The 11,434-nt window shown below is 49.0% G+C and overlaps 1 long non-coding RNA gene across 1 annotated transcript in view; it reads right to left on the bottom strand.

Moving 5' to 3' along the window:
* Positions 1-1,596: 1,596 nt before the first annotated feature.
* LOC310755752 overlaps positions 1,597-11,434 on the bottom strand; it is a 29,596-nt gene continuing 19,758 nt past the window's right edge. Inside the window, exon 2 of the long non-coding RNA XR_014544510.1 lies at positions 1,597-1,893. This is a non-coding gene — a long non-coding RNA (uncharacterized lncRNA). The remainder of the gene's footprint in view (positions 1,894-11,434) is intronic.

Raw genomic sequence — 11,434 nt, 5'->3', positions numbered from 1 at the left:
ATATAGACTGAGTTGCAAGGAAGACATATGGGGAAAGCATCACAATTCTTCTTCAGTACATGGCGTCGATCTGCTCAGTCTGCTTTCAATGGGCTCTTAACCAGTGGGGGCGGGGTCACTGGGCTGAGTGTGGGAGAGACATACATCCACTGCCACTTAGGGAAGGTTCACATAACCATTATATGATGCCCCCCGTTATATATGTGGCTGAGAACTAATGATCTAAAGCTGCCACAAGGTGACATTTGGGGGGCATCTAATGGGGGGCAGCAGGAACTTGGGCAGCAGGGTTCATCATACATGGGAATTTAGGAAGCTGCCTTATACTGAATAAGGTCATTGGTTTGTCTAGTTATGCATAGTCTCTACATTATACAGACAGGGGACATGGGTGGCGCTGTGGTCTAAACCACTGAGCTTCTTGGGCTTGCTGATCAGAAGGTTGGCGGTTCAAATCCCCATAACGGGGTGAGCTGCCGTTGATCTGTGCCAGCTTCTGCCAACCTAGCAGTTTGAAAGCACACCAGTGCAAGTAGATAAATAGGTACCGCTGCAGCAGGAAGGTAAACGGCATTTCTGTGCGCTCTGGTTTCCATCATGGTATCCCATTATGCCAGAAGCGGTTTAGTCCTGGCCACATGACCCAGAAAGCTGTCTGTGAGCAAACGCCGGCTCCCTCAGCCTGAAAGCGAAATGAGCACCACAACCCCATAGTTGCCTTTGACTGGACTTAGCTGTCCAGGGGTACTTTACCTTTACCTACCTATAGTCTACACCAGAGCTTCCCAAACCTATTTGGCCTACTGCGCCCTTTTCAGAAAAAAATATGACTCAATTGCCCCCCTGGAGATCTGCTAGGTCCCAGACGTAAAACCCGTGGGGTGGACCAGAGTGAAGCCTGCCATCTCAGTCTGATCTGTCCCAGGGGTGGGACCAGCACTGCAGCCACAGGATGGGTGAAGCTGAAAAGGGTTCACCCAAGGCCGGAACAAAACCCTCACCTCCAGCACGACTGCCCGATCTAGTGGAAGTGCCCAAGCTGGCGGTAAGCGTCATTACACAGCAGATGAAACATGTATGAACAGTTTTTCAAAACTCTCTTCTTTGTTTATGCTCTCACCATCCCCTTATTTTTATTCAATGCCCCCCAACTGCATTCAAGGCTACTACCGCCCCCTGGATCGTTCCAGAGCCCCCCAGGGGGCAGTATCGCCCACTTTGGGGGGAACTGGTCTTCAGTGACTGCCCACAGTTGCTCGGTCCCTGCTCCTGCCAACCTAGCAGTTCGAAAGCACATCAAAGTGCAAGTAGGTAAATAGGTACCGCTCTGGCGGGAAGGTAAACGTTTCCGTGCGCTGCTCTGGTTCTCCAGAAGCGTCTTAGTCATGCTGGCCACATAACCCGGAAGCTGTACGCCAGCTCCCTCGGCCAATAAAGGGAGATGAGCGCCGCAACCCCAGAGTCGTCCGCGACTGGACCTAACAGTCAGGGGTCTCTTTACCTTTACCTTACAGAGTGTCTGGAGGCTAGGTTTGGGGAAGGAGGCTCCTAATAAAAGGAAAACATGGCTGCCGCGATACGGAGTCAGACATCCCGCAAAACTCCAGACTTTTATGGACTAGACAAAAAAGAAAAAAAAATATTGCGGCCAGATGGAGCTCACCAGTGGCCAAATGGCTATCTCTGAGTTCAGCCATTTCAATGAGCACAAATTTAACTCGTTGACTGAGCAGACAACCTAGAGCCATAGGGTTGGGGTGTGTGAGGCTGTTGCTGAGGGAATCCTTCGTCTCCTCCATGCAGTGGCAGCTGTTCCTGGGCCTGTGTTCTCAGCCAGCCCCGCTGCCGCCTCTGCTTGGCACAGCCTTCAAAGCTGTTAAGGGAGGTCAGATCCTGTAGCAGATGAGTAAAATGGGAAAAGATTAGAGCAATGCATTTGCTGTCATTGGCAATATCGCTGCCAGAGTAGAGAAGGAATATTTGATTCGCGGCCCTCCTGGGGGCCCCACAGCCCCGTGCCGGCTCCAGCGAGCTGAACAGCGAGAGGCTGAAATGTTACTTGCGAGATCAAAAAAACAAAGCGGGAGTAAAGGTGCAGAGCCTGCTTGTTTCCCGTCCCCAAAGGGCTGGGAGCCTCTCGCCTCCCTCTCTCGATAATGCTTTCCCAGAGCCCGTCTCACTTAGCACAAGAACTGAATCCACTGGGCCTCTGAATGATGCTTCAAACAGAGCGGTTAGCCTTCTGGCCAGTTCAGGTTCTTGACAGCAATTGCCATGGCAACAGGCCATCACCGGTTAGTACGATATTGGGGGTGACACGTTGGTCTTGGTGTTGGGCAACGACACCTAGGTTAAAAAAAACAACGGATGTCAGGACTGCAAGTTTGGTGGGCAAGCAGGTTTTTCGGTGGGACGACCAGCCAAAGTCTATAGATATGCCAACCCATGAAAATCTTCAGAAGATTTGGCACCCCTTTCCAATCGCAGAGTTCCCAAACCCTTTCCCCACCACATCTGTAATGACTACAAAGCCAGTAAAATCAGGGCAGAATTTTTTTATTATTCGCATGGTTTTATTCTATGCATTTTTGTAGATAAATGAACGCATTTTCCTAAAATTGGAAAGTAAGATGGTCCATGTTTCGGCACTGAACTGTGGCCCGAAATACAGTGGTACCTCAGGTTACATATGCTTCAGGTTACAGACTCCACTAACCCGAAATAGTACCTCGGGTTAAGAACTTTGCTTCAGGATGAGAACAGAAATCGTGCTTCTGCGGCGTGGCGGCAGCAGGAGGCCCTATTAGCTAAAGTGGTGCTTCAGGTTAAGAACAGTTTCAGGTTAAGAACGGACCTCCAGAACAAATTAAGTACTTAACCTGAGGTACCACTGTATTGTTCTGCGCTCTAGTTCCTAGGTTCATTCTTTGATTAGGTAGAGGAGCAATATGAGCAGTTCCAGATGGAAAACATCACTCATTATCTGTTAGCCTGCCCCTCGGATAAAGACCCCAGAGATCACTTTCACACAAGCAAGCAGGCATAAATGGCTCAGTTTCTTCTGAATGACAATGATAGCTTTGTAACGTATGGAGGGGCCCTCTATACACTGGCTGCAAAAAAAAAAAAAGGTTGGGAGAAGGTCAGGAAAAGAAGTTAAGTAACATCACTATAAATTTGGAGGTTTAATCTGAAACCAAGCTAGATTTAAGCTTGTTGGTGCCTCTGGTATTTTCTTTCACATAATGGGTGTTGGCTTGTATGGATGTTCTGTATTGTTTGGATGCCAACATCCATTGTTTTGTTGATACTGTTGCTGAGGGTTTGTCATGGCCCTGGGCTAGAACAATAAACGTAAGAACTAGAGCTAGTTCTCTTGGGGCTTGCAAATTTATTAAGTCTTAATAGGAGCAGCTCGTTAAGAAAGGGCCATAGCTTAGCAGTAGAACAGCTGCCTTGCATGCAAGGTAAAAGTAAAGGTAAAGGGCCCCTGGACGGTTAAGTCCAGTCAAAGGTGACTATGGGGTTGCAGCACTCATCTCTAGCTAGACTGGTGGCTGGGAGTGGCCACCGAGACCACATAACACCAGTCTTGAAAGACCTACATTGGCTCCCAGTACGTTTCCGAGCACAATTCAAAGTGTTGGTGTTGACCTTTAAAGCCCTAAACAGCCTCGGTCCAGTATACCTGAAGGAGCATCTCCACCCCCATCATTCTGCCTGGATGCTGAGGTCCAGCGCTGAGGGCCTTCTGGCGGTTCCCTCACTGCGAGAAGCAAAGCTACAGGGAACCAGGCAGAGGGGCTTCTCGGTAGTGGCACCCGCCCTGTGGAACGCCCTCCCATCAGATGTCAAAGAGATAAACAACTACCTGACATTTAGAAGACATCTGAAGGCTGTTCAGGGAAGTTTTTAATGTGTGACATTTTAATGTATTTTTAATCCTTGTTGGAAGCCGCCCAGAGTGGCTGGGGAGACCCAGCCAGATGGGCAGGGTACAAATAATAAATAATTATAATTATTATTATTATTATTATTATTATTATTATTATTATTATTATTATCTTGCTTTTAGTCCGAGGGAGCCGGCGTTTGTCTACAGACAGCTTTCTAGGTCATGTGGCCAGCGGGACTAAACCGCTTCTGAGGCAACAGCACCCCGTTTACTTTCCCGCCACAGCAGTACCTATTTATCTACTTCCACTGGTGTGCTTTTGAACTGCTAGGTTGGCAGGAGCTGGGACACAGCAACGGGAGCTCACTCTGTTACGGGGATTTGAACCGGCGACTTTCTGATTGGCAGGGTCAAGAGGCTCCATGGTTTAGACCACAGCGCCACCCACTCCCTTGCATGCAGAAGCTTCCTAGTCCAATCCACAACATCTTCAGGTAAGGCTAGGAACGTCATTGGACTGGAAACCTGGAGAGCCAATGGCAGTCAGATCAAGATGGACTAGTGAGCTGACCCAGTATAAAGCAGATTCCTAAAGAAGCTTTGCTAAACCTGAGGAGCTCGAGAGCTCTTAAGTGTCAGCTAAGAGCTCAAAAATACGGGCAACAGAAACGTACAGAGGACCAAAGATTGGTGGAGGTCCAGTGGCACAGTGTCTGGTGACGTCACATGTGCAATGTGTGTCGCACACCTATGACATCACACACACGTGTCATCGGGAGGAGGCCTTGCCCAGCACTGCCCAGCATCAATGGCTGTGGCTCCTCCTCTCGCGTGCCTAGAAGGAGCCTGCCATTGATGTTGAGCTGCTCTCGGCTTGGTGGTTCGGCCTCCTCTGCCCCCTCAATATTCAGGGAGCTGAGCCCCCTGCTAAGGAGTGTTGAAGGGGCCGATGACCCCTCTCCCTCCTAGAGTTGGTGCACCTGGAACATGGATGTAGCCAGGATTTTTGTCAGGGGGAGCAGGCCTTTTGTTGGGGGCCTAGACCCTCAGTTAGCTATGTTTTTTCTTGTTGAGGATGATGATTTTGGGGGCATTTGCCCCTACCTGCCCCCCCCCTTGGCTACGTCCATGGCGTGGAAACATACCAGGTCAGGAAAGTGGCCAAATTTGAATAATATTGACTACTTTGACTGATCCAGCACCTGTACAGTATATTCACATAGCCTGTTATAATAATAATAATAATAATAATAATAATAATAATAATAATAATAATAATTTATTTATACCCCGCCCATCTGGCTGAGCCTCCCCAGCCACTCTGGGCGGCTTCCATAAAAACCAAAAATACAGTAAAATATCACACGTTAAAAACTTCCCTGAACAGGGCTGCCTTAAGATGTCTTCTGAATGTCAGGTAGTTGTTTATCACTTTGACATCTGCTGGAAGGGCGTTCCACAGGGCGGGCGCCACTACCGAGAAGGCCCTCTGCCTGGTTCCCTGTAGCTTTGCTTCTCGCAAGGAGGGAACCGCCAGAAGGCCCTCGGCGCTGGACCTCAGCGTCCGGGCAGAATGATGGGGGTGGAGACGCTCCTTCAGGTATACTGTTACCTGATTCTTCTGACTGGAAGTGGCAGGATTAAACCTTCTGCATGCAAAGCATTTGCTCTGTCGCTGAGTCACGACTCTTCCCCTAAAAATTGGTTTTTAGGAATCTTAAAATGAGAACCAGCTGAAGTGCTTGTTAGCAAACTGGACTGGGTGTTTTTTGTCTCTCTTTTTTTTGCTTTGATCTAGTAAGCCTAGCTCAACCTGGGGGGCAATTTAGCTTAATTGGCAATAACATTGCTTAGGAAACAACAGTGAAAGCAGAAGGGAAGGTCATTAGCCTTAACAGCTAGTATCTCTCTGCCAAATTGGAAGAGCTGGCAAGCCTGCTTCTGAAGCCCACTGGAAACCAAACGAGCCAAACGTAGAATACTATACATATGCAAGGACATCCTCTGGAAACCAAGCCTTATGAGGAACAGTTGAGGGAGTTGGGTATGTTAGCCCGGAGAAAAGGAGACTGGGGACTCAGCTACATTAGTAAAGAAAAAAGTTTTATATGCGTTATTACAGTGTGACACCAGATGGTGCTGCAGAGCAGAAAACTTTTCTAGGCGATTTTACATAGGGGTTTTTTCCCCTCCATTTGTTCTAACAATCTAATTTCTGACTTATTTATAGTGGGGGTTTTCCTGTGGGTAGATACACCCTAAGAGGAGCTATGATACCTATCTTGAAATATCTAAAGGGCTGGAAGATGGAACAGGCTTCCTTTCTCCTGCTCAGGAGGGTAGGCCTCAAACCAATGGATTTGAGTCACAAGAAAGGAGATTCTGACTCAACATCAGGAAGAGCTTTCTGGCAGCAAGAGCTGTTCAACCATGGAACAGACTCCCCTGAGAGGTGGTGGACTTGTCTGGGCAGACCTCCTTGACAAAAGTGGAAAGGGGGGATATCTGTCAAGAATGGGGATAGGTCTTCTAAAAAGGCAGGCCCAACGTTTTCAGATTCAGCCTTACCTGGAGATGGCAGGGATGCTCTGCCACTGAGCTAGTCTTCCCATTAAAGGTAAAGGAACCCCTGACCATTAGGTCCAGTCGTGACTGACTCTGGGGTTGCGGCGCTCATCTCGCTTTATTGGCCGAGGGAGCTGGTGTACAGCTTCCGGGTCATGTGGCCAGCATGACTAAGCCGCTTCTGGCAAACCAGAGCAGCGCACGGAAATGCTGTTTACCTTCCCGCCGGAGCGGTACCTATTTATCTACTTGCACTTTTGACGTCCTTTCGAACTGCTAGGTTGGCAGGAGCTGGGACCAAGCAACGGGAGCTCACCCCGCCGCGGGGATTTGAACCGCCGACCTTCTGATCGGCAAGTCCTAGGCTCTGTGGTTAACCCACAGTGCCACCCGCGTCCCTCTTAGCTTTGGCTTAACACTAGAAACTGAGCACATTCTGTGCTTTCGGTTCAAGGGTGAAGCAGATAGCTCGTGATTGGCAATGGCATCTTCCATCTTCAGAGATTCTTGTTTTCTAGCCACAGAATCCAACATGCCAATCCCCCGACTACTTGTCTGCATCATTTGTACATTATTCACACTGAACTTGGTTCTCAATCATGCGAGCTAAATCAATGGTATCCCATGTGCAATTCAGATTGTAACAGACACTGACACTATCTGTTTTTTGATCACATGCTCTAGCCAACTGGAGAACAGATGAGCTGCTGTTGTATCAAACTTATTTTTAGTCCCCCCCCCCCCCTCTCTCTCTCTCTCTCTCTCTCTCTCTCTCTCTCCCTCTCTGTTTTTTTTTAAAATGAATCACCACCTGGGTGGCTGAGGATTATGTTTTCCTTTACAGCATTAAATATTATCTGTCAGAGAAAACCCTCCTCCTACTCATTAGCCCATCATCCCCATAATGCTTGATTTGCTCCACCTTACATCACCCATTTATATTTGCTAATTAGTTGTTCCTAGATGCTTCTTCTGACACCCTCCCACCTCCACATGGTAAATTGTGTGGTACGGCAATTCAGTGGGGGCCAGAAATAAATTAGAAATGGAAATTACTATAGTCGGGGGCTGGCTTTCTTACACTCATTGATAAGGCCATAGGCTTCACTGGAGCCAACTGGGTTAAAGGTAAAGGGACCCCTGACCATTAGGTCCAGTCGTGACCGACTCTGGGGTTGCGGCGCTCATCTCGCTTTATTGGCCGAGGGAGCCGGCGTACAGCTTCCAGGTCATGTGGCCAGCATGACTAAGCCGCTTCTGGCAAACCAGAGCAGCGCACGGAAACGCCGTTTACCTTCCCACCGGAGCGGTACCTATTTATCCACTTGCACTTTGACGTGCTTTCGAACTGCTAGGTTGGCAGGAGCAGGGACCAAGCAACGGGAGCTCACCCCGTCATGGGGTTTCGAACCGCCGACCTTCTGATCGGCAAGTCCTAGGCTCTGTGGTTTAACCCACAGCACCACCCGCGTCCCTTTTACCAACCGGGTTGCAAAAGTTCAAATTCGGGCCAGATCTTCAGTGGCAAGCCTTGGGTGGCCCATTGACCAAATTTTGCCTCTGGCTAGGAGGAGCCATAGATTAGTGATAGAGCACATTGCTTGTATCCAAAAGTTCATTCAACATCTCCAGTTAAACAGGTTGCAGCTGACAGGGCTGGGAAGGAACGACAAGACCTTGGTGAGTTGTTGGAATAAACCAGGGTTAGGAACTTTTGGGCTTCTAGATATTACTGAACTACATCTCCAATCAACCCTGGCCAGCATGGTCAATAGCCATGGCTAATGGGAGATGTAGTCCAACCACATCAGGTGGGCTAAAGGTTCCCTGTGCCTGGTCTAGGGTTTCGGGTTCAAAATCCCACCTGTTATGAAGCTCACTGACTGACCCGGGGCCAGCTACTTTCTCTCTGTGTAACCTCTCAATTTCCCCCCTCACAATTGGATATATGAACTTGGGGCTCTGGCCCTTTGAGCCTCATAAGTGGGACGCAGGTGGCGCTGTGGTCTAAACCACTGAGCCTCTTGGACTTGCCGATCAGAAGGTCGGCGGTTCGAATCCCTGCGACGGGGTGAGCTCCTGTTGCTCTATCCCAGCTTCTTCCAACCTAGCATTCTGACAGCACGCCAGTGCAAGTAGATAAATAGGCACCGCTGCAGTGGGAAGGTAAACTACATTTTCATGCGCTTAGGTTTCCATAGGGACGTGGGTGGCACTGTGGGTTAAACCACAGAGCCCAGGACTTGCTGATCAGAAGGTCGGCGGTTCGAATCCCTGTGACGGGGTGAGCTCCCATTGCTTGGTCTCTGCTCCTGCCAACTTAGCAGTTCAAAAGCACCTCAAAGTGCAAGTAGATAAATAGGTACCGCTCTGGCGGGAAGGTAAATGGTGTTTCCATGCACTGCTCTGGTTCTCCAGAAGCGGCTTAGTCATGCTGGCCACATGACCCGGAAGCTGTACGCTGGCTCCCTTGGCCAATAAAGCGAGATGAGCACCGCAACACCAGAGTTGGCCACGACTGGACCTAATAGTCAGGGGTCCCTTTACCTTTACCTTTTTAGGCTTCCATCATGGTGTCCCGTTGCACCAGAAGCGGTTTAGTCCTGCTGGCCACATAACCCGGAAAGCTGTCTGTGGACAAACGCCGGCTCCCTCGGCCTGAAAGCACTGATGAGTGCCGCAACCCCATAGTCGCCTCTGACTGGACTTAACTGTCCAGGGGTCCTTTACCTTTCCACCTCCCCGGTGAAGTTGATTTGCACCTGGCTGCGTTTTGGCCCCTAGAGGCTCCCGTAGAGCAAAAGTTGGGACCCTATTGCTTTGCTCTCAACTCCCATCACCCCCAGCCTGCAGGACCAATGGTCAGGCATTATGAGATCTGTAATCCAGGAGCATCTGAAGGGTCCCAGAGTCCCCATTCCCTGTCCTAGGGAAGATCCCGTTGACCCCAATGGGGCTATGACCCTGTGCTCATCTGTGTTGTGTTAGGTTTAATCAGGTCACAGCATCAGCAGCAGCCAGGTCCGGCCACAGGTAAATTGCAGTGTGTTTCTTTATTCAGGGGATGCTGTGTCTCCTGCGCTCTTTGTCCGTTTGCATCCATTCCATTATCTTTTCCTTTGCCTCCTGACAAACAGCCTGCGTAAGGGATGAGGTAACTTCAGAGAGATCAAAGGCTCCTTCTCATCTGTGGGAAGTTTTAGCAATTGGGCTTATCAGAGGTACCCTGGGGGTTGGTTCCCAGTTGTCTTGCTGCGCTGATTTATATACCTGTACAGAGAGGGTGTTTAGATTCTGCTGCCATTATGTAGGCATGGCGAGTCTGAGCCTAGTGGGGGCGGGGAATAGAAGAGCTCATCAGAAGGCAAAAGGAAACTTGGGGTGTGGTTTCATTGCACAAAACAATCTTATCCTCGGAGGAAAATTGCAAACCAGACCTACATTCTGAGTAACCCCTTCTTGAACAGGGTAGATTCACGCAACTCTTTGTGTGCGTTGGTCCGATTCAGGGCTAGCTTTTCTGGGTCTTTTGGCAACCTGGACAACATGTTGTTATGACGTCCTGTGACAGAGCCTTGGTTTGGGCGAGAGGCTTAAGCAGGGGCAGAATTGATTGTGGTCAAGGTTTCTTCCAATTGAGAATAGCAGACCTTCCAAGTGTCCCTAATTTCCAGGGGCACTCCCGGATTTACAGGAGCTGTACCAGTTTCTGATTTGATCCTGGAATGTCCCACTTTTCCTTAGGACGTCCCTGTTTTCATCAGAGAAATGTTGGAGGGTTATCCAACCCCCGAGCCGTTTGAAGGCAGCCCTGTATAGGGGAGGTTTTTTTTATTATGTTTTATTATGCTTTTAGGGGACGTGGGTGGCGCTGTGGGTTAAACCACAGAGTCTAGGACTTGCCGCTCAGAAGGTCGGCGGTTCGAATCCCCGCGACGGGGTGAGTTCCCGTTGCTCAGTCCCAGCTCCTGCCAACCTAGCAGTTCAAAAGCACATCAAAGTGCAAGTAGATAAATAGGTACCGTTCCGGCGGGAAGGTAAACAGTGTTTCCGTGCACTGCTCTGGTTCGTCAGCAGCGGCTTAGTCATGCTGGCCACATGACCTGGAAGCTGTACGCTGGCTGCCTCAGCCAATAAAGCGAGATGAGCGCCGCAACCCCAGAGTTGGCCATGACTGGACCTAATGGTCAGGGGTTCCTTTACCTTTATTATGCTTTTATATATGTTGGAAGCCGCCCAGAGCGGTTGGGGCAGCCCTGTCGGATGGGCGGAGTATAAATAGTAAAATTATTATTATTGGATACGGTGTCCCTATCTTCATCGGAGAAATGTTGGAGGGTATGGAATAGAAATTTGGGTAAGAACTGCAAGCAGTTGAAAGTGAAGGTTAGGACCCTGTGTGAGAGCTGGGGAAGAGGGGATCTCACAGGGTGAGATGCTATGAGAAATGAGGAATTCTGGGAAGGCTCACTTTTTTCTGTATGGGATAAAAATTAAAATATAGCGGTGAGAGAGGATTTTTTTATTTTTCTGTCACCTCTCTTTTCTCTTAGTATCTCTCATTATTCTTTGTAGATTAGTTGGTCCTTTTTATTGTGCCATGAAAAATTCAGTAAACCTTTTTTTTAAAAAAAGGGAACTTGTCGTTATGACATCCTATGATAAGGTTTGCACAAGAGAGGATTAAGTGGGTGGGAAGAATTGATTGTTGGCCAAGGTTTCTTCCCATTGAGAAGAGCAGAAGTGCATGTATGGACTCGGATCGGGACCACAAAGCAGGTGGGAGTGAAACAATGGATTAAAGCTCCATGCTGTGGTCCTTATCTGGCTTACACATGCGCTCTGCCTGAAACGCCTGTTTGGGAGAGCAAAAAGAACTGCGCAAGACCAAACAATGGCTCCATAAACACCATACATTGAAAGCCCACTCAAAGCACGTTTAACAACATCGTATAACCTCCTGCAACGCAGCCA

Source organism: Podarcis filfolensis (assembly GCF_964270895.1).
Source record: "Podarcis filfolensis genome assembly, chromosome: 2".
Lineage (NCBI taxonomy): Eukaryota > Metazoa > Chordata > Lepidosauria > Squamata > Lacertidae > Podarcis > Podarcis filfolensis.
This window is presented reverse-complemented; position numbering and strand designations above follow the sequence as displayed.